The sequence below is a fragment of the Balaenoptera physalus genome (assembly GCF_965194825.1).
Source record: "Balaenoptera physalus genome assembly, chromosome: 9".
Taxonomy (NCBI): Eukaryota; Metazoa; Chordata; class Mammalia; order Artiodactyla; family Balaenopteridae; genus Balaenoptera; species Balaenoptera physalus.
Window position 1 is genome coordinate 101,638,056 of NC_138888.1, and position 20,993 is coordinate 101,659,048.

A 20,993-nucleotide genomic window follows, 5' to 3' on the forward strand; every position below is an offset into this window, starting at 1 on the left:
CTCCTGATCTGAAATCTACAGGACCTATGAAATTCCATTTCTTTGGTATAGATTTCAGAAATATTTTTATGGTATTTTAATATAGAATTTATTATTTCTAATGAATAAATTTAATATATATCATAAAATCTAGATTTGACCTGTTAAGTTAAAACTTTTGAAATGGTGGTATATTAAGCAGAATACAAACTTATTGGCAGGATATAAATCACTTCTTCAAAAACAGTTTTGTGAGGTGGGGCCTGTCTCCTATGTAACACTACAGTGTATTTATGCTGTAGAACATGTGACAAGATAAGCCAGCTTTTATCTTAGTGCAATCCAGGTTTATGAACCGTATCTTATCAATGAACCTAGAGGCTAGTGGATTGATCCATTGTAACCAAGGTTACAGAGACTTCTACACTGGAATGTTAATTCAGCAGTCTTTCCAGTTGGTTTCATAGCGAGAATTAAGCTTACAGGAAGTGATCTGTGATTATTTTTCTTAATCCTCCCAAGGATAGTGTGTTTCTAGTATCATTTTAAATGCATGGGAGAAAATTAATCATTATAAACAAGATGACTTAGGGATTTAGGGTTTGGTCCTCTGTATAACTTGGGTTGTAGTGAGAAATAATAACTGCCTTGGGATAAGATAGTTGAGTCACTGATCTAGGGAAGAAATCTGCATGAGAAGCCAAACCATGAATAGAAGATTTCTTGATGACCACGGAATTGAAGCAAGAAGATTTAATTCAATAATATTAGTGGTTGTTGTCATAAAGTTAGTTACATCCGTTTTAGCTACGGCGGGTGGGCCTTTGGGTTTAACTCAGATCATGCCCTACTGCTAGGAGCCGTAGCCTCTGAGATGGTCATTGTCCTCCAGCCCAGCCGTTTCCCAGAAATGCTGGGTGTTATCTGATTACATATTATTACATCTCTGATTCTGCATGCTGAGGACTAAGCAGACTCCAGAGAATCTGGAGCACCATTTTTATCCATTCGCTTCTGTGAGGTTCTGTAGTTCATCTAGTCTCTCCTAACATATCAACACATTTTCGTTGTCTGACCTTCCCAGGCACTGTGCAGGGCTTTCATATTCAACACTTTCTTTGGTCTTCATGAACGTCGTTTTGTGGAGGTATTTTCTACATTTTACAGGTGACGAAATTGGACCTAGAGATGTTAAAGATCACCTTGTTAGTGAGTGATGTAGCCCAGAGTGGATATTATTTCCTAAGCTGGAGCTGCTTACCGTGAAGTCAGCTGCCTTTTAATAAATTGTTCTGGGAATGTTTGTTACCTCTGGGAATGCTTAGCCAGCCCTGAACCCCTGGGGCCGCTTCAGACATCATCTCGAGACCTTTTAAATAGTACGGAATGTAGATTACATCCGCAGAGATTCTGATTTACTTTGGCATTCAGTTAATATCACCACTATTCTTATCAGAGAAGTGTTTATGCATTGGAAGGATGTAAGACTCAGGGTGCTGGATTCAAGTTTTCCAAAAATTACGGTTTTCTCTTGAGACCTCAGTTTTTATCATTAGTAACGAATACTGTTACTTATTTTCTTTAAAGTGACTGACAGACTCACTTTATTCATTTTTGAGAGAATCTGCCTAATACTCCAGTCTGGATAGCTATAGTTTTTCTGTCCGTGTTCTTTCAAGTGAAAATGATATTCTTTGAAAAAAAGTGCCTAGTATAGCTCGCAACTGAAATAGCACAGGTGCTTCTCACAAGTACACTGTATGTGTACGTCCCCAAACACAGAACACTAAAAAGACGTGCACTCAAGGGTGGACATCTCAGAATTATTTCTTCTTAGAGGGACTTTGCTGAATAAAAGTGCCCCCCGCTGGTGTGCGCTTGGAGGGTGAAGAGTATAGTAACTGCTAGTGGAAAGGGAAACAGCATCTTAACATTGTCATGAAAATAATTTCACATTGCGGATACCCTGCAAGGACCTTGCTGATCCTAAGGTCTCAAAACGACATTTTTAAGAAACTTCTGTTACGTTAATGGAACTTTGGGTGTTTCTTCTGGAAAGTTTGTGGAAGTGAGGCCTGCTGCTTCTACCCACTGGATATCCCCAGCTGTTGATCGGTTATTACCAGTCTTCATTAACTGAAGCTGCCTACAAAGGTACAGTTTCCTGGAGCTCGTGGAAGGCTGAGAGGGTAGAGTTTGTTTCTGCCCCTTTGCCCGGTACTCATGGGGACCCTGCACGCAGGAGGAGACTTCCTTATCTGAGGATGTTGTGCCCACCCCAGAAACACTAAGGACTTGTTCTTTTTTCTCGTTCTGAAAGTTTTTGTTTGTTTCTTCATCTGTGTCTTCAAATTTCTTTGATATTTTCTTTGAAAAAGCATCTCTTGTCTGATGTTCTGGCTCTCAGTTCTGTTTTAATCTCATATTTGGACCTCTTATGAAATCTTTTATCTCTTCTGTATATGCTTAGCCTTTTATCTGAGCTCTATTTTTTTTTTTAATTTTTATTTATTTATTTATTTATTTATTTATTCATGGCTGTGCTGGGTCTTCGTTTCTGTGCGAGGGCTTTCTCCAGTTGCGGCAAGTGGGGGCCACTCTTCATCACGGTGCGCGGGCCTTTCACTATCGCGGCCTCTCTTGTTGCGGAGCACAGGCTTTAGACGTGCAGGCTCAGCAGTTGTGGCTCACGGCATAGTCGCTTCGCGGCATGTGGGATCTTCCCAGACCAGGGCCCGAACCCGTGTCCCCCGCATTGGCAGGCAGATTCTCAACCACTGCGCCACCAGGGAAGCCCCCGAGCTTTATTTTTGATTTCGAATTTATTTTTATCTTTAAATTCTTTCCTTTTATTTATTGTAATCTATTGTAAATGTTTAATCTGTTTTCTCTGACTATTCTTGAAATTTTTAGTTTTAATTCTTTCACCATCTACTTTAATTTCTTTTAAGTGAATTTTCCTTTTATTTAATCATTTTTCCTAACCCTTGTTTTGATTTTGTAGTGAGTGCAGGGGTTGTAGAGATGGGGAGCGCCCAAACCAAGAGCAGGGATTGTTCAAGGCTGTCGTGCTGGCTTGTCTGTAGTTGTCCTGTCACTTTCTTCCAGAGACCCTTTCTCCTCTTGATGCTGATTTTTCGGGCTGTCATTTTTCGTCTACATATAAATTGAGTCATATGCTATGTATTGTTTTCTGTTTGGCCTCTTTAGTGCTCAGCATTACATTTGAGACTTATCGGTGTTGTTGAGGGTAACAGTACTTTGTCGATTCTCATTACTGTGTAATATTCCATTGTAACAGCATACCATTGTTTATCCGTCCTCGTATTGATGATCAGTTGGGTTGTTCAGCTTTTGGCTATTTCAAATACTGCTGCTGTGAGGCTCTTGTATATATGTGTGTGGTGTGTGTATGTGTCTATGTATACATATAGATAGACACATACACATATATATATAATATATACACTGCATTGTTTTCCATCGTATGGATACTCTTTTTCAAATAATCGCAGATAATTAGATATTTAGTACGTTGTTAACTTTTTGCTGTTAAGCAATTCTATAGTGAAAATAGAAGACTTTGCCAAAGTGTGTGCATATTTAGATGAGTTACGTTATGGAACTGAGGAAGAATAAGATGGACCAAGAAGGTTTCAAGCTCCTCTTTCTATGCCAGGCATTTTAGAGCACCTAAGAGAGTTTTTAGGAAGTTTCTCCTCACTCCCTATTGGTTAATTGCTGAAAAATTGTACAGTCATTTTGAAGTTAGTATCTAATTTGTGAAGAGTGCCGTGGGACCTTGAGGTCAGCTTAACTTCCCTCTGACGTCTCCACCTGTGAGATGATACTGGAGTAGCGCCTCTTTGTCGCAGCAAGAGTGTGAGAAGTGTTAGTGCTGAGTAGGTGTTACTGCCGGGCAGACCTCTCTCGAACTTCATGTCCCTGTGTCCAGTGGTCCATTTGTCAATTTCTGCCAAGAAGTTAACATCTCAAACTTAACATTTCTAGAACAGCTGATGCTCAATCTGTTATACTCTGTAAATTTCCTGGTTTCAGTGCAGGGCAACTGGAAGAATAGAGTTGCTCAGGCCAGAAACCTTGGAGTCATCCTTGACTCTGTTTTTTCACACTGTATCACACATGGCAGTACATTCTCTTGTGTTTGACTTTCAGAATTTATCCATATCTGGGAGTTCCCTGGTGGCCTGGTGGTTAGGATTTTGGGCTTTCACTGCTGTGGCCCCGGGTTCGATCCCTGGTTGGGGAACTGAGATCCTGCAAGCCATGCAGCATGGCAAAACAAAAACAAAAACAAAATTCATCCAGAATCTGACCACTTCTCACTGCTGTCTTAGTCAGTTGGGGCTGCTGTAACAAAAGCATCGTAGACTAGCTGGTTTCAGCAGCAAACATTTATTTCTCTGAGTTCTGGAGGCTGAGAAGTCCAGGATCAAGGTGCTGACGATCTGGTGTCTGGTGAGGACCTGCTTCCTGGTTTGCAGATGGCCGTCTTCTTGTTGTGTCCTGACATGGCAGAGAGAGAGAGAGAGCAAGCTCTCGTGTCCCTTCTTACAAGCACTACTCCCGTTCATGAGGGCTCCACTCTCGTGACCTAATTACCTCCCACCTTGAAACCCCAGCTCATTGGAGATTAGACTTCAGTGTATGAATTTTGGGGAAACACAGTTAGTCCATAACGCTGTATAAATGTGAAGGATAATGGGTACTTCCATGTTGTTAAGGTTGCATGATCTGGGGTGTGACTTCACACATGGCCAAGTAAGAAGGTTGGCGGAGCCTCTCCCCAAAAAGCAATACAGAACTGACAGAAGAACAACTTCAGTGCTTTGGAAATCAACCAAATACAAGACTCTTTGTACTTGCAAACTGGTAAGGACAGTGGTAGTGTGTAATGTTTTAGACTGGGTCTGTTGCCTCCCCTCTAACCAGCTCTCCCCTCTTCAGCCTGGTTATGTTCTGAACTGAATGAAGATAAAAATACAACATATCAAAATTTATGAAGTGCGGCTAAAGAAGTGCTCAGGGGATGACTTGCAGCTTTAAATTTCTCTTGAGAAAAGAAGTCTCAGTTGGGACTTCCCTGGTGGCGCAGTGGATAAGACTTCACACTCCCAATGCAGGGGGCCCGGGTTCGATCCCTGGTCAGGGAACTAGATCCTACACGCCACGGAGCAGCTAAGAGTTCGCATGCTGCAACTAAGGATCCTGCCTGCCGCAGCTAAGACCTGGTGCAACCAAATAAAAAACAACAAAAAAAAGTCATCTCAGTTGCCTAAACTGCTGCCTTATGAACTAGAGAAAGAAAAGCCAACTGAACTCTAAGCGAGCACAAGAAAGAAAATAAAGGTTAGAGGGAAATCAATGAAATAGAAATCATATATTATACACTGTGACAAAGTGGGATTCATCCCAAGAATGCAAGCAAGGTTGGTTTAATATCCCAAAATCAAGTCATGTAACATACCTTATTAATGGAATAAAGGACAAAACCCACAATAGATACAAAATCTGAATACATATGAAAAAAAGCATGAATTTTACAAAATCCAGTATCCATTGCTGATAGCAGCTCTCAGCTGTCTGGTTACGGAAGGGAGCTTCCTCAACCTGGTAAAGGGCATCTATGGATAACCTACTCCTGACAGGTGGAAGACTGAATGCTTTTCCTCTAAGATTAGGGACAAGGCAAGAATGTGTGCTCTCACCAGTGCTGCTCCTGGGGATTCTAGCCAGTGTAATAAGTCCATATATAAATAGATAAATTAAGGCATCCACACTGGAGAGGAAGAATTAAGACTCTTATTTTCTCAGCTGACATGAGATCCGATAGGTGCAAAATCTCAAGGAATTATATAAAGTCAAATAGAACCAATAAACAAGTTTAGCAGGGCTACAGGATGCAAGATTAATATGAAAACTAGAAATCTACGATTCAAATGAAATGAAGGAAACAATTCCATTCACAAAACATCAGAAGGAAAAAAAAAAAACCTGAGAACACATTTAACGAAAGAAGTGTAAAACTTACACACTGAAAACTACAAAAAATTGTTGATAGAAATTAAAGATCTAAATAAATAGACATTTGTTATTAATGGATTTGAAAACATAATATTGTAAGGATGGCAGTTATAGCAATTTTCCCTCAAATTGACAGTGTTTTTCTTTTTTTTCTTTTTCTTTTTTTTTAGAAATTGACAAATGGTTCCGGAAATTTACGTGGAAATGCAAAGGACCTAGAGCAGCTAGAAACAATTTTGAAAAAGGATAATGTTAGAGAATTATACTATGAGATTTCAAAACTTACCATACAACACAATAAACAAGACAGTGTGATATTGAAGAGGGATAGGTACATAGAGCCATAGAATTCAGAGACCAGAGAAAAACCCTTACATGCATGATCAATTGATTCTAAACAGCTGTGGCAATTCAGTTTAATTCTTTTCAGTTTCAATAATTGTCGGGTGAATTGGATAACCACACGCCACAATAACAGCAGCAACATTGAGCCTTACCTGACATATACAAAAATTAACTCGGAAGTCGGAGACCTAAACTATACAAGTTTTTCTTTTTTTTTTTTTTTTTAAACTGTAAAAGTTGAAAACTTCTAGAAGAAATTCAAGGACATACGTTCATGATGGGTTAGACAGAGTTCTTAGATATGACACAAAAGCTTTATTCATAAGAGAAACCTTGATAAATTCTACTTTATCAAAATTAAAAGCTTTGTCCTTCAAAAGACATAATTTAAAAAATGAAGGTAAGCCACAGACAAGGAGAAAATATTTACAAATCATGTATCTCATAAAGAGCTTGTATTCAGAATGGATAAACAGTTCTTACCAGTCACTAAGTATACAAACAGTTAAAAAATGAGCAAAAAAAAAAAAAAAAAATGAGCAAAATATTTGAGCATAACTTCATCAATAACGATCTCTAGGGACTTCCCTGGTGGCACGGTGGTTAAGAATCCGCCTGCCAATGCAGGGGACATGGGTTCGAGCCGTGGTCCGGGAAGATCCCACATGCCACGGAGCAACTAAGCCCGTGCTCTGCAACTACTGAGCCTGCGCTCTAGAGCCCGCGAGCCACAACTACTGAGCCCATGTGCCACAAGTACTGAAGCCCACGCGCCTAGATAGCCTGTGCTCCGCAGCAAGAGAAGCCACCGCAATGAGAAGCATGCGCACCGCAACTAGAGAAAGCCCACGTGCAGCAACAAAGACCCAACGCAGCCAAAAATAAATAAATAAATTTATTTTAAAAGAATAACGATCTCTAAATTGCTTGTAAGCACGTAAAAAGATGTACAACATTGTTAATTAGGGAAATGCAGATTAAATCCCCAGTGAGATGCTACTACACAGCCGCCAGAATGGCTGTGTCAGCTTAGGCGGCTCTAACAGAATGCCGCAGACTGGGTGACTTAAACAGCAGACACACGTATTTCTCGTGGTCGTAGAGACTGGGAAGTGTAAGATCAAGGTGCCAGCAGATTCAGTTCCTCTCTTGGCTTGCAGAGGACTGCCTTCTTGCTGTGTCCTCACGTGGCAGAGGGAGGGGGAGAGAGAGAGATCTGGCCTCTCTTCCCTTTATCCTGAGGACCCGAATCACGTCATGGGGGTCCCACTCATGACTTCATCTAAACCTAATTACCTACCTAAGGTCCCACCTCCAAATACCATCACACTGGAGGTTAGGGCTCTAACCTGTACATTTTGGGGTGAACAAACATTCAGTCCAATGGCTGTAATAAAAACCAGACACTATCCAAGTATTGACAGATCTGGAGAAACTGGAAAATTCAAACGCTGCCATTGGGAATGTAAGATGGTGCATTGCGTTGGAAAGCAGTTTTCAGCTTTGCTAAAAAGTTAAACTTACTGTATGATCCAGCTGAACATAATGTCCACATGAAGATGTATGCAAATTCCACAGCAGCTTTTTTCGTAATAGCACAGAACTGGAAAGAATCCACATGTTCGACAACTGATGAATATTTAAGTGAAATGTGTTCTGTCCATACAATGGGATGCGTGTTCAGCAGTCTGAGTCAGAGATCAGCAAATTGTGGCTTGGCCCATGGGCCCCTAAATCTAGGTACCTATTTGTTTACCTGTTGTCTGTGGCTACTTTCATGCTCTAACATCAGAGTTGAGTGGTTGTGACAGAGATGTATAGGCTGCAAAGCTGAAAATATGATCTGACCCTTTACAGAAAAAAATCTCCCAACCCCTGTGCTTAGTGAAAGAAGCCGGAGATGAAAGACTGCATCTTGTATAATTACATCTCTATGAAATGTCCAGAAAAGGCAAATCTCTAGAGACAGAAAGCAGATCAGTGGTTGCCTCAAACTGGGGGTTGGAGTGGGATTAATTGCAAATTGGCACAGAGCAGCTTGTCTGAGGTAATGGAAATGTTCTAAAAATGAATCATGGTGACAGTTACCCAACTGTATACATTTATTACAAATCATTGAATTGTAGACCTACAATTCGTGCATCTTGTGATATGTAAATTGTATTACAAAGTTGTTGGGAAAAACATTTAATGGGCAAACATAAGTCAAGAGTGTAGCACAGAGCTGGATATATGACAGGCTGTCAGCACAGGATAGCTGCTAGTATTATGACTGAAAACTTGAGGGGACTTGCATTATTATGATTTCTTTTTATTTTCTAGAGTTGGAATCTTATCCTAATTTACAGATGGAAAAAAAATGAGGCTGAAAAGTTATGAAGTACTAAGGTTTATAAATTGGAATGTGATTCTTTGTATATCACACAACATGGCTTCCAAGAATAGTCAGGTAGTAATGCTAATTTGCATTATGTCTTTTTTATGTACTGTTATTTCAACTAATATTTCTATGTATAGCTTTGGAGTCAACAGTTAATGATAACAGTCTAGTTATCATTAATTGCCACACAACTGTGAGTTACACTATAAATTGCTCAGCCTCTTCTCTGACCATGTAGTTTAACAATTTCTTGTTATAAAAATGGCATTGCAGCGTAAACCTTGAAATAAATACCATAGAGAGAGGAAACAACCAACGAAAATAGTCCTTAAGGTAAACGACTGTTCTTCAGACGACATATTCTAAATTAAAACCTGTAAACGATTTTATTCTCCAAATTCTATACTGTCAGATCATGCACCAGAATGTTTTAATCACTTTGCTCTACCATCAGCAATGGTACTAGTTTTCTATTGTCACGTAATAAATTACCCCCAAATTTAGCAGTTTAAAACAACAAACATTGTGTCACTGTTTCTGTGGGTCAGGAGTCCAGAAGCAGTGTCTCAAGGCTCCGCTAGGGGGGACCTGGCTCCCGAGCTCCCCCTCGTGGGCATGGGCGGCCTCAGGTCTCGTCTGTGTGTCCTCAGCAGTGTCAGTTCCTGGCCACGTGCACCTTCCATAGAGCAGTTCACAACAGGCCTGCGAGCAAGCTGGAAACCAGTCTTGCAGTAACTTGTTCCCCCACTTTTGTCGTACTGTCCTGTCAGCAGTGATGTACTGGTCCAGCCCACACTGAAAGGCAGGGCGTGAACATTGGAAGTGCTGGGCTCATCAGGAGCGTTTTAGAGGCTGCCCACCACAGCTGTCTTGCAAGTGTTGACAATTTTGATATTTACTCAACACAAAGTACTTTTATACTTGCAAAGTATTTATTAAGCATGCAAAGTTTGAGGTTTGACGTCAGCATTTTGAAGTTCCCTGTGCGCCTTTCCCTGACGCCATCTCCTCCCCAACCCCCTTAGAAATAACCACTACTTAAATTGTCTGTGTTAATTCCTTGCTTGCCTTATAGTGTTACCATCCTGTGTCCTTAGTTTTACATTTTCTGAACTTTATATGAAATGACTTGCTTGTTTTCATTCGACCACATGTTCGGGGGATTCAAACGTGTTATTGCGTAAAGGGTAGTTTATTTTCATCGTGTATGACTATATACTGCATGTTGGTCAGTCTGGACATTTGGATTTTTTGCTATTAAAAATTGTGCAATGAACATGTTTGTACACGTTTCTTGTTGCATGTGTGCAAGATATATACATATAATGGCGTCGATGGGTCGTAAGTTATGTTCATCCTCAACATTCTAAATAATGACAGATCATTTTTCTAAATGTACCAGTTTAAGTCTTGTTAGGAGGTCATAGCCTTCTAGTTGCTCTATACCCTAAACTTTGACATCGCCATGTAGTTTTAGTTCTTGCCAGTCTGGCGAGTGTGAAATGATCATTCACCAATCTGCATTTCACTTATTTGGAAATGAAGTTGCATGCCTTTTAAGATTTATTGGCTTTTCCAGTTTTCTGCTTCAAGTGCCTTTTTGCAGTTGGGTTGTGTTTTTCTTACTGATATAAGAAATTTTTCAATGTACTCTGAGTAGTTCCTACAGTGATTCTAAATATTCTCTCTTTTTCCCACTAGAATTAAGTGATGTGAGAGTAGGGAACTTCTGAGTTTTGATTTAACCATGTCTGTGACCCCTAGAATGATGCCTGGCAAGTACTCAGTAGATGTTTGTTGGATTGAATACATTTGTCAGGGGAGATAATCATATGAAGTTTTTTGGTTTTAGTTCCTCCAAGTGATGTGTTACATGGATAAATTGCTCTTAAACCAACTTTGCATTCCTAGGATAAACCCAGATTGGTCATAACGGTGGCTTTTTGGGTTTCTTTTTAAATCTTCTGCTGGACTTGATTGCTGCTGTCTTGTTTAGGATTCCTTTAAAAATTGATTCAGAGGTGAAACTGGTCTGTAATTTTCCTTGATCTTATTCTCATCAGGTTTGAGTATCAAGACTCTGCTAGCTTCCCAAAATGAATTGAGAAGTGCTCTTTCTGTGTGTTAGAGAATGCTGTGAATCACTGAGCGCTACCATATGGTTCTTTTCTCCCGTAATCTGTTTGCGACCGGTGTGACCGGTGACTAAGGGGTAGAAGTGAGCATGGCAGTTTGGACTAGTATTCCTAATGAACCATTCACAAAATTGTTGCTTTTCACCTTGCAGCTGAGTTCCTCTGTTTTAGAATTCTTACCAGCCATATGGGAGTACATCCAGCAGGGATGAAACAATGATTTCATTGAATTAGGAGGTGTGATTTCTACCTGACCATTTTGGTCTCCTTATTCCACTGAGTGAACAGGCCGTAATAGTTACTGTATCAGCTGGAGGGACTGGTGCTGATTATTAGGGGAAGGAGGGAAGGAGAAGTATGTCTTGAACCCAGGGGACTCTGTGGCACCTCATGATGCTGTCATGTGCAGTGGCAAAAACAAATGGAGATCTGTTCCACTCACCCCTCACAGCACCACCAGGGACTCTGGATGGCTCAGGAGTGAATGTTTGGGGTCCCCCATTTCTCCTACAAAATTCTATCTCAGGAATTACACCTGGCTGCTGTGAACAGATTGGAAACGCATGGCTTAAATAGTATAGTGGTTTTTCAGTCTTACTTAAAGTAAGTCTGGAGAGAGGCTATCCAAGGCTGGTAAGGCAGCATCAGGAGGGGCCTAAGCTCCTTTGCTCTCTGCTCTCCATCCTTAGTACCTGATTTCTACTTGAAGGTCACCACAAAGTCCAAGAGAGTAGCTGGAGTTTAAGCTATCATGTGTCCATTTCAGGCAGAAAGTCGAAGGAAGGGAGAAAGACAAAAAAGGGAGTGGGAGCTGAAAGGAAAATGAATATTGTGTATGCAGCTAGCAGCCTTGACTCCAGATTGTTTCAGCTGGGACAATGGGATAATTTTAGACGGCTTTTAGGTTCCCAGAATATCTTTATACTTTGACCCTCTAAAGCAAAATGCTTTGTAATGATTAACTATACTATTACAATATTGACTAAGTTATTCTTTGTTTTAGTGTTTTCACTGGTAGTTGGGAGGGATAAAGAATGTCTAAAAATTCAGAAGTCTAATTTATCCAAGGTAATTCTTATGTGAGTACTAATTAATGATGCAGTTTTGAAAAGGTAGATTGTTTGCTTTGCATATATTTAAAAAATCATAAGAATTACCATGTATTCTTTGCTATAGTTTTTGTCTATGGCCTTTTGAGAGTTGATGGCTTTCTGTTCACTTGTTTTTTTTAGTTTCGTTTTAAACAAAGAACTCGTTTTATGAGTTTAATTTTTGCCAATTTCTCTGGGCATGAGGTTTTTTAAACTTATTTATTTTTCTTTGGGTTTTTTTGTGTTTCTTTGTTTCTTTTTTCTTTTTTTTTTCCCTTTCTTTTGGACATCAGGTTTAAAATTTTTTTCTTAGTCTGTTTTCTTTGATGTTAGTGGGACTATTAAACCAAGTAGTCTGTTTAACTTTTACTTGCTGGTAGCAGTCTTTTAACAAAAACATTTACAAGTAAATATAAAGACGTCAGGATATAAGAGTGTCATCCCTGTTGGAGTTAAGAATAATTTTACTTTGAAAATAGCTATCAGTTTGAAGTAGAATTTTATTATTTTTATTTATTTTTTTGGCATGGAACAGTGTTTTTCTTTTTTTAACATCTTTATTGGACTATAATTGCTTTACATTGTTGTGTTAGTTTCTGCTGTATAACAAAGTGAATCAGCTACAAGTATACATATATCTCCATATCCCCTCCCTCTTGTGTCTCGCTCCCTCCCATCCTCCCTATCCCACCCCTCTAGGTGGTCACAAAGCACCGAGCTGATGTCCCTGTGCTATGCGGCTGCTTCCCACTAGCTATCTGTTTTACATGTGGTAGTGTATATATGTCCATGCCACTCTCTCGCTTTGTCCCAGCTTACCCTTCCCCCTCCCTGTGTCCTCAAGTCCATTCTCTATGTCTGCGTCTTTATTCCTGTCCTGCCCCTAGGTTCTTCAGAGCCATTTTCCTTTTTTTAGATTCCATATGTATGTGTTAGCATATGGTATTTGTTTTTCTCTTTCTGACTTACTTCACTCTGTATGACGGACTCTAGGTCCATCCACCTCACTATAAATAACTCAATTTCGTTTCTTTTTATGGATGAGTAATATTCCATCGTATATATGTGCCACATCTTCTTTATCCATTCATCTGTCGATGGACATTTAGGTTGCTTCCATGTCCTGGCTATTGTAAATAATGCTGCAATGAACATTGTGGTACATGTCTCTTTGTGAATTATGGTTTTCTCAGGGTATATGCCCAGTAATGGGATTGCTGGGTCATATGGTAGTTCTATTTTCAGTTTTTTAAGGAACCTCCATACTGTTTTCCATAGTGGCTGTATCAATTTACAGTCCCACCAACAGTGCAAGAGGGTTCCCTTTTCTCCACACCCTCTCCAGTATTTATTGTTTGTAGTTTTTTTGATAATGACCATTCTGACCGGTGTGAGGTGATACCTCGTAGTTTTGATTTGCATTTCTCTAATACTTAGTGATGTTGAGCATCTTTTCATGTGCGTCTTGGCCATCTGTATGTCTTTGGTGAAATGTCTATTTAGGTCTTCCACCCATTGTTTAATTGGGTTGTTTGTGTTTTTGATATTGAGCTCTGTGAGCTCTTTGTATATTTTGGAGATTAATCCTTTGTCCGTTGCTTCATTTGCAAATATTCTCTCCCATTCTGAGGGTTGTCTTTTCGTCTAGTTTATGGTTTCCTTTGCTGTGCAAAAGCTTTTAAGTTTCCTTAGGTCCCACTTGTTTATTTTTGTTTTTATTTTCATTTCTCTAGGAGGTGGGTCAAAAAGGATCTTGCTGTGATTTATGTCATAGAGTGTTCTGCCTGTGTTTTCCTCTAAGAGTTTGATGGTATCTGGCCTTACATTTAGGTCTTTAATCCATTTTGTGTTTATTTTTGTGTATGGTGTTAGGGAGTGTTCTAATTTCATTCTTTTACATGTAGCTGTCCAGTTTTCCTAGCACCACTTATTGAAGTGGCTGTCTTTTCTCCATTGTATATGCTTGCCTCCTTTATCAAAGATAAGGTGACCATATGTGCGTGGGTTTATCTCTGGGCTTTCTATCCTGTTCCACTGATATATATTTCTGTTTTTGTGCCAGTACCATACTCTCTTGCTTACTGTAGCTTTGTAGTATAGTCTGAAGTCAGGGAGCCTGATTCCTCCTGCTCTGTTTTTCTTTCTCAAGATTGCTTTGGCTATTCGGGGTCTTTTGTGTTTCCATACAATTTGTGAAATTTTTTGTTGTAGTTCTGTGAAAAATGCCATTGGTAGTTTGATAGGGACTGCATTGAATCTGTAGACTGCTTTGGGTAGTATAGTCATTTTCACAATGTTGATTCTTCCAATTCAAGAACATGGTATATCTCTCCATCTGTTGGTATCATGTTTAATTTCTTTCATCAGTGTCTTATAGTTTTTTGCATACAGGTCTTTTGTCTCCTTAGGTAGGTTTATTCCTAGGTATTTTATTCTTTTTGTTGCAGTGGTAACTGGGACTGCTTCCTTAATTTCTCTTTCAGATTTTTCATCATGAGTGTATAGGAATGCAAGAGATTTCTGTGCATTAATTTTGTATCTTGCTACTTTACCTAATTCATTGATTAGTCCTAGTAGTTCTCTGGTAGCATCTTTAGGATTTTCTCCGAATACTATCATGTCATCTGCAAACAGTGACAGCTTTACTTCTTCTTTTCTGATTTGGATTCCTTTTATTTCCTTTTCTTCTCTGATTGCTGTGGCTAAAACTTCCAAAACTATGTTCAGTAATAATGATGAGAGTGGGCAACCTTGTCTTGTTCCTGATCTTAGTGGAAATGGTTTCAGTGTTTCACCATTGAGAACGATGTTGGCTGTGGGTTTGTCATATGTGGCCTTCATTATGTTGAGGTAAGTTCCCTCTATGCCTACTTTCTGGAGAGTTTTTATCATCAATGGGTGTTGAATTTTGTCAAAAGCTTTTTCTGCATCTATTGAGATTATCATATGGTTTTTATACTTCATTTTGTTAATGTGGTGTATCACATTGATTGATTTTAGTATATTGAAGAATCCTTGCATTCCTGGGATAAACCCCACTTGATCATGGTGTATGATCCTTTTAATGTGCTGTTGGATTCTGTTTGCTAGTATTTTGTTCAGGATTTTTGGCATCTACGTTCATCAGTGATATTGGCCTGGAGTTTTCATTTTTTGTGACATCTTTGTATGGTTTTAATATCAGGGTGATGGTGGCCTCGTAGAATGAGTTTGGGAGTGTTCCTCCCTCTGCTATATTTTGGAAGAGTTTGAGAAGGATAGGTGTTAGCTCTTCTCTAAATGTTTGATAGAATTCGCCTGTGAAGCCATCTGGTCCTGGGCTTTTGTTTGTTGGAGGATTTTTAATCACAGCTTCAATTTCAGTGCTTGTGATTGGTCTGTTCATATTTTCTATTTCTTCCTGGTTCAGTGTCAGAAGGTTGTGCATTTCTAAGAATCTGTCCATTTCTTCCAGGTTGTCCACTTTATTGGCATAGAGTTGCTTGTAGTAATCTCTCATGATCCTTTGTATTTCTGCAGTGTCAGTTGTTACTTCTCCTTTTTCATTTCTAATTCTATTGATTTGCGTCTTCTCCCTTTTTTTCTTGATGAGTCTGGCTAATGGTTTATCAATTTTGTTTATCTTCTCAGACAACTGGCTTTTAGTTTTATTGATATTTGCTATAGTTTCCTTCATTTATTTTTCATTTATTTCTGATCTGATCTTTATGATTTCTTTCCTTCTGCTAACTTTGGAGTTTTTTTGTTCTTCTTTCTCTAATTGCTTTAGGTCTAAGTTTAGGTTGTTTATTTGAGATGTTTCTTGTTTCTTGAGGTAGGATTGTATTGTTATAAACTTCCCTCTTAGAACTGCTTTTTTGCTACATCCCATAGGTTTTAGGTTGTCGTGTTTTCATTGTCATTTGTTTCTAGGTATTTTTTTATTTCCTCTTTGAGTTCTTCAGTGATCTCTTGGTTATTTAGTATTGTTTAGCCTCCATGTGTTTGTATTTTTTACAGATTTTTTCCTGTAATTGATATCTAGTCTCAAAGCGTTGTGGTTGGAAAAGATACTTGGTATGATTTCAATTTTGTTAAATTTTCCAAGGCTTGATTTGTGACCCAAGATATGATCTGTCCTGGAGAAATGTTCCATGAGCACTTGAGCAGAAAGTGTATTGTGTTGTTTTTGGATGGAATGTCCTATAAATATCAACTAGGTCCATCTTGTTTAATGTGTCATTTAAAGCTTGTGTTTCCTTATTTATTTTCATTTTGGTTGATCTGTCCATTGGTGAAAGTGGGGCGTTAAAGTCCCCTACTATGATTGTGTTACTGTCGGTTTCCCCTTTTATGGCTGTTAGCATTTGCCTTATGTATTGAGGTGCTCCTATGTTGGGTTCATAAGTATTTTCAATTGTTATATCTTCTTGGATTGATCCCTTGATCATTATGTAGTGTCCTTCTTTGTCTCTTGTAATGGTCTTTGTTTTAAAGTCTATTCTGTCTGATATGAGAATTGCTACTCCAGCTTTCTTTTGATTTCCATTTGCATGGAATATCTTTTTCTATCCCCTCACTTTCAGTCTCTGTGTGTCCCTAGTTCTGAAGTGGGTCTCTTGTAGACAGCATATATATGGGTCTTGTTTTTGTATCCATTCAGCCAGTCTGTGTCTTTTGGTTGGATCATTTTATCCACTTACATTTAAGGTAATTATCGATATGTATGTTTCCATTACCATTTTCTTAATTGTTTTGGGTTTGTTTTTGTAAGTCTTTCCCTTCTCTTGTGTTTCTTGCCTAGAGAAGTTCCTTTAGCATTTGTTGTAAAGATGGTTTGGTGGTGCTGAATTCTCTTAGCTTTTGCTTGTCTGTAAAGGTTTTAATTTCTCTGTCAAATCTGAATGATATCCTTGCTGGGTCTAGTAATCTTGGTTGTAGGTTTTTCCCTTTCATCACTTTAAATATGTCCTGCCAGTCCCTTCTGGCTTGCAGAGTTTCTGCTGAAAGATCAGCTGTTAACCTTATGGGTTATGTTATTTGTTTTTTTTCCCTTGCTGCTTTTAATATTTTTTCTTTGTATTTTATGCTTGATAGTTTGATTAATATATGTCTTGGCATGTTTCTCCTTGGATTTATCCTGTGTGGGACTCTCTGTGCTTCCTGGACTTGATTGACTGTTTCCTTTCCCATATTAGGGAAGTCTTCCAATATAATCTCTTAAAATATTTTCTCAGTCCCTTTTTTTTTTCTCTTCTTCCTCTGGGACCCCTTTAATTCAAAAGTTGGTGCGTTTAATGTTGTCCCAGAGGTCTCTGAGACTCTACTTAATTCATTTCATTCTTTATTCTTCTCTGCGGTAGTTATTTCCACTATTTTTTCTTCCAGGTCACTTATCCATTGTTTTGCCTCAGTTATTCTGCTATTGATTCCTTCTAGAGAATTTTAAATTTCATTTATTGTGCTGTTCATCATTGTTTGTTTGCTCTTTAGGTTTTCTAGGTCCTTGTTCAACGTTTCTTGTATTTTCTCCATTCTCTTTCCAAGATTTTGGATCATCTTTATTATCATTACTCTGAATTCTTTTTCAGGTAGGCTACCTATTTCCTCTTCATTTGTTAGGTCTGGTGTGTTTTCTCCTTGCTCCTTCATCTGCTGTGTGTTTTTCTGTCTTCTCATTTTGCTTATCTTACTGTGTTTGGTGTCTCCTTTTCACAGGCTGCAGGTTCGTAGTTTCTGCTGTTTTTGGTGTCTGTCCCCAGTGGGTAAGGTTGGTTCAGTGGGTTGTGTAGGCTTCTTGGTGGAGGGGAGTGGTGCCCGTATTCTCATGGATGAGGCTGGATCTTGTCTTTCTGGTGGGCAGGACCACGTCTGGTGGATTGTTTTGGGGTGTCTGTGAACTTAGTATGATTTTAGGCAGCCTCTCTGCTAATGGGTGGGGTTGTGTTCCTGTCTTGCTAGCTGTTTGGCATAGGGTGTACAGTACTGGAGCTTGCTGGTCGTTGAGTGGAGCTGGGTCTTAGCGTTGAGATGGAGATCTCTGGGAGAGCTCTCGCCGATTGATATCACGTGGGGCCAGGAGGTCTCTAGTGGTCCAATGTTGTGGACTCAGCTTTCCCACCTCGGAGCCTCAGACCTGACACCTAGCCGGAGCACCGAGACCCTGTCAGCCACATGGTAGTTCTGTGATCTTGGACCAGGCAGTGTACCTCTCTGTGGCTCAGATTTCCTTTCGTGTAGCACCTCCTCACCCCAGAGGCCCAGTCAGGTGCGAGGGGAGGGCTGTCGCTCCCAGGCTCTGCAGGGAGGAAGCCCATGAGGCTGAAGTAGAGCTTTAAACGAAGCAGTTTCTCTGTTTGATGATAGTGGTAGCAGCATTTTTTTTTTTTCCATTTACAGATATATTGATGTAAGTCCAACTTGGCATTAGAACTGATCCGAAACACATAAAAATGTTAATTTAATTCCTTCTTTACAGTTTAACATTTACAGGCTAAAGGAAGAAATCTTTTTGAAGGACACTGAGAGAGAACAGTCTGATAACCAGAAGGTAGCTTAGAATGTGGTGTCAGGGAAACAAAGACTTAGAGCAGTGCCAGACTGAGGGGATGTTAAGAGTCTCTTCAGAATTGTGTCTTCCCCATTTCCTTCCTCCAGGAGTTGGTTCCTAGAAATTGTCTTTTCTGGATATTCCTACCAGCAACATATGAGATTTTTGGTTGCTGTACATCCTCATGTCTCTTTATAGTCAGTAGCTGCCCCAACTACTTTTTTGGTTTGGGTCGTAATAAACCGGTTTTGCTAGTTCTTGAACTTCCTTAAGTTCAACTGTAGAAGATGTATTCTTGTGTCTGTGCTGCTTTTATTCAGTTTAAGGTCTGTGAGGTTCATCCTCATCACATGTGTTCATAGTTTATTCTTTCTTATTGCTGTACAGTAGTCATTTGTATGACTGTACCACTCAGCGTACCCGTTCACCTGTTGATGGACATTTGGATCGATTCCAGTTTTTGATCACTGTTAGTAATGTTGCTGTCAACTTTCTTGTTGTGACTCAGACCCGATATTGTTTAATTCTCACGTATCTGTAGGAGGACCTGCTGGTGTGGCTGACACTGGACCAATACTGGGAATCTGGCCCTTGGATGTTCCCTAATGTTAGTCATTGCTGAACGGTTCTGTACAGCTGCGTACGGCCTGGAACCACACAGTCCAACCTGTTCAGCCTGTTTGTGTGGGTGATTTATGGTGAATACTTGCTTTCCTTCTCGGGGTCTGTATTTGGTCATCATAGCTGGTCACTCAGGCAAATGTGCCTATATCCTAAGTCCCCAGTAAGAGCCCTGGACTCAGCAACTCAGGCAGGCTTCTCTGGTCAGAAAGACTTTGCATATGTCGCTGCACTTCATTGCTGGGGGAATAGAATTGTTCAGTCATATGGTAGATATATGTTTAACTTGGTAAGAAACTACTGAACAGTCTTCTACAGTGTTGTGCTGTTTTACACTCCCTCTAGCAAAGTATGGGAATGTCTGTTGTTCTGCATTCTTGGCCACACTTGGTATTGTCAGTTTAATTTTAGCCATCCTAGTGGGTCTGTAGTATCTCATTACAGGTTTAGTTTGCGTCTTCCTGATGACCAGTGATGATGAGCACCTGTTAAAAGTGCTTATTGGCCATTTTGTATATCTTCTGTGATGAAGTATCTGTTTGTCTTTTGTCTATTTTTAAAAGTGGGTTATTTGTATTTTATTTATAGGAGTTAATTTTATACCTTGTTATGCTAAATGAGTATAATGGTGACTTAGGCATTTACAAGGTCGTTGATCACACAAGTTCAGGAATACCAGGAATGCTTATGAAATAGTCATTAGGCTCTTTGGCTGTGTGAAGGCCTAGGCCACCAAGTAGTAGACACAAATGGTGTGCTGAGGCTGAAGCCAAACCTTACTGCGTCTGTCAGTTTATCAGAGTTTTTGGCATGTGGCTGTCAGCCCACTATACTCTGTTGTCCTAATTTAGGGTTTTTCTTCTTCTGTACAGATTATTTGATTATTTCAATCATAATATTGGTATGGTGTTTAGGGTGATTTATAGTACTTTCCCTTTATGTTTAATTTTTTGAAGCTTTTAGAATACTTAATTTTGGTTACTTTTTTTTTTATTAATTAATTTATTTATTTATGGCTGTGTTGGGTCTTCGTTTCTGTGCAAGGACTTTCTCTAGTTGCAGCAAGCGGGGGCCACTCTTCATTGCGGTGCACGGGCCTCTCACTGTCGCGGCCTCTCTTGTTGCGGAGCACAGGCTCCAGACGCACAGGCTCAGTAGTTGTGGCTCACGGGCCCAGTTGCTCCGCAGCATGTGGGATCTTCCCAGACCAGGGCTCAAACCCGTGTCCCCTGCATTGGCAGGCAGATTCTCAACCACTGCGCCACCAGGGAAGCCCTTGGTTACTTTTTTGAGTACTTGTTTATTTCCACTGGCTCTTAGATTTGTAATAGAAATGTTAATACTGACTACTCTCTGGTTTGTAATAGAAATACCAATATTCATTACCCTAAAGATTTACTGTCATTATTAGTTTCTCATAATATTAAAAGATTGGATAAATTTCACTGAATATCTGTAGTGCCAAAATTCAGTATGCTGACAGTCATTTTGTGATTGGTCAGTATAAATTAACTGATTTTTCTGTCAGTTATTTAGGGCCCTGTTCTGAGTTTTTTTTTTAACTATGTTGCAGTTAGTGGGGGCTGCTTCATAAGTGGCCTCCAAATAAATGAGATGGTGCTAGCAGGTATTTAGATCATGTTTAAAACCTCTGTAACTCATACAGTCGTTCCTTCCAAGAGAATAAGTAATTTGGGGTTTATTATACATTACTAACGAATACTTTTTTTTAAATAAAGGCATATAATGATTATCATCCTGTGGTTGCTTTGTATAATTATGTCATCACTATTTTCCATGAACTTATGTATATGCAAATAAATGTAAATACACAGAAGGTTTTAAGGCCAGGTTTCTTAGGTAGATTT

General features: G+C 39.4%; 1 protein-coding gene across 3 annotated transcripts in view; it reads left to right on the forward strand.

Annotated features, from left to right (window-relative positions):
* Positions 1-20,993, forward strand: part of LMBRD1 (LMBR1 domain containing 1) — a 117,704-nt gene that overhangs the window by 17,638 nt on the left and 79,073 nt on the right. The gene's annotated exons all lie outside the window — the stretch shown is intronic.